We start from the raw sequence: 2977 nt of genomic DNA, 5'->3' as shown, positions 1-2977 counted from the left end.
ACGCTTTGCAACGTTTGTTTTTGGAAGTAGTGGTTTTCCGATTGCAGCCCTCCCGTGAAATCCAGCTTTGTGCAGCCCACGGCGAACAGTTTTTGTGGAAACTGGATTCTCAAGGTAATCATTAAGCTCTGCAGTAATTTTGAGAGCTGTACTTTTGTGATCCTTTCTAACAATTCGTGTAAGAGTCCGACGCTCTATATCTGAAAGTTTTGGTTTTCTTCCAGAGTTTTGTTTCGACGAGGAGGTTTTCCCTCTTTCTCAAAGGCTGTCATTACTTTCAAGACAGTACTTCTTGATACACCAAACATTTCGGCTGTTTTCGTCACTCTAGCGCCTGCCATACGAGCACCAACAATTTGACCTCTTTGAAACTCCGATAGATCTGTCAGTTTAATGAATTTTACCTTTTTCTAACGATATTTGAAAAGAAACAGCAATTTTAGCAAAACATATTAAGTAACACTAATAATAAATAAAAAAAAAAACATAAAAATAAACAAGCTTTTGACGATTTTATAGATATTTCAAAATTATGATCCTATGATGCTAGGTGTTTCCATTATTTTGTTCAACCCTTCTATATATGCACACACATATACGACAGGATTTTTCACAATTTCGGTCTACTAAATTCACTCAAAAGACATTGGTCGGCCTCGGAACTATAGTAGAAGAAACTTGCATAAGGTGCTACTCACAAGAACTGAACTTGAAACTACGTAGATGCAACACGAACATCTTACCTATGCAGCAACAATTATCGAATCAAACTCAAACACACACACACACACACATATACGCGCGCGCACAGTCACACACAAAAATGTCAGAAACAACAACAATAGCTTCATTAGTCCCATACACCCTGACAGCTTCAGTTATGGCCAACATTATAATTTGCAACATGCCCAATTTTTCTCATTCCACTACGTGCAATCAAGCCATCTACTCATTCGTCTATGAGCCATAGTTCTGGCAATACCCGAGATGACTTTGAACAGCACAACAGCAACAACAACGATTGAGATCAGAACAAAAGACATGTAATTTGCTGCCGATGCAGCTAATCAGATGACATTTTAAACATACATACGCACACCTGTATGTATGTGCATATACATATATATATATATATATATATATATATATATATATATATATATATATATATATATATATATATATATATATATATATATATACACATACATGGGCACACGCACGCACACACACACACACTCACACACACACAAGCACGAAAAGAATTGTACAGTCTAGATCTGGTTTGTAATCCATGTTGAAGATATCATATTTCCTGATATTGTTTGGAAAATCAATGGTATAAAGCTTTTCTCTTTCTTAACAGCTAATTTTGTAAAAGCTGTGGAAGGGTTTGTAAGAATCAATATTTTTAATCAATCAATCAATATGTATGTATGTATGTATGTATGCATGTATGTATGTATACGCATATATGTATTTGTATACATACATATATATATATATATATATACATACATATGTATGTATACATATACATACATATCCGTATGTATGTATGCATGTACGTGTATGTATATTTATGTCAGGCTGCTCTTGAGTGTTAATGGAACCATGTAGTCCAGTAGAACCTGCTTACATAGTCGGGTCGTCGCCGACTAAGCTGGCAACCCCACCAGGCTTGCTTGGTGTGGTGGGTGCTTGTTGGACACCTTGTGGGACAAAAATTAAGACACGTCAAAGGGTGGAGGAACTATAGCGTAGTCAACGGCCATTCAGCAACGTGTTTTTGTGGAATTGCAGCTGGTGATTGGGAGAGGGAGGCACAAGACCGCGATGGAGGGAGGAAGATAGTGCATAATGGTTGTTCAAGGTTTGAGAGGGAGAAAGTGAAGTATGAGGGAATGAGGAGGAGGCTTAGAAGGAGGGAACCTGTGGAAAGTGAGAGAGTGTTGCTTTTTGTGTGTGGTTTGTTGGAGGAGGTGTTGAGTCATGCAGGCCTGGTGAACCATCAAAAATCGCACAGAAATCGACTCATAATAAACGGTGATGTAGCTATTAAAATTCACAACAGAACGTGTGTAAAATGTGGAAGGGTATGCCTCTCAGCTGGAGGCCTGAAAAAATATTTTAAGAGAGTGCATATGGTGGGACCTGTTTCTCCTGCCAGCCAGTACATTTGTCCAGTATGTAATAAAATGTGTAAAAGTTTGGCTGGGCTTAAACGTCATATAAGGGCATCACATGGCCTTCAATCACATGGGCATCAATAATGAATAATTTTAGTAAGTCATTTTGGCAATGGCTTTTCTCGTATAACGAAGTCTGAAAATATTTTCTATGACAGAAATGCAATTATATATTCCTGGTGTTTGAATATGTGTGAAAATGAGAAATATTTATTTCCATTAATGAGCACACACTGTTAAGTGGTTGGCATTAGGAAAGGCATCTAGCAATAAAAACCATACAATAATTGGAATCTGGACAGCACTCTGCTGGCCAGTTCCACGCCAGCATGGAGACTGGATGTCAAATGATGATGATGATGACTACACATCTGTATTCACATTAACAAGCTTTCATTACTGGATACATTGTTATGTAGATATATTTATTTAAGAGCACGTTACCAATACTATATTGATTCCTGAAGGTTTTGCACTATTTTTAATGAAAATGTTCGAATGAAATAGAGAAGGAATAAAATCTTGTACTAAGTAAACCTATATTTTAATTGATTCAAATTAATGCACCAGCCCTTGAGTACTTTTAGTAACAAAAACATAATGGTTCTATTTTAGTGCTTATGGTATTGCTTTTACACATGTTAATTTCTCCACTTGGACATAGAAGTCATATTTAACCCATCCATCCCCACAAAAAAATTAAGTAAAAATATGTTAACTATAAATCATTGGCAGTCAAACTACTGATAAAATTTCAATACTGTATTTTTAAAAAAATGAAGTCATTA

The sequence above is a fragment of the Octopus bimaculoides genome, chromosome 6, assembly GCF_001194135.2.
Source record: "Octopus bimaculoides isolate UCB-OBI-ISO-001 chromosome 6, ASM119413v2, whole genome shotgun sequence".
Classification (NCBI taxonomy): Eukaryota; Metazoa; Mollusca; class Cephalopoda; order Octopoda; family Octopodidae; genus Octopus; species Octopus bimaculoides.
The sequence above is the reverse complement of the archived record's forward strand: the minus strand, read 5'-3'. Positions refer to the sequence as shown.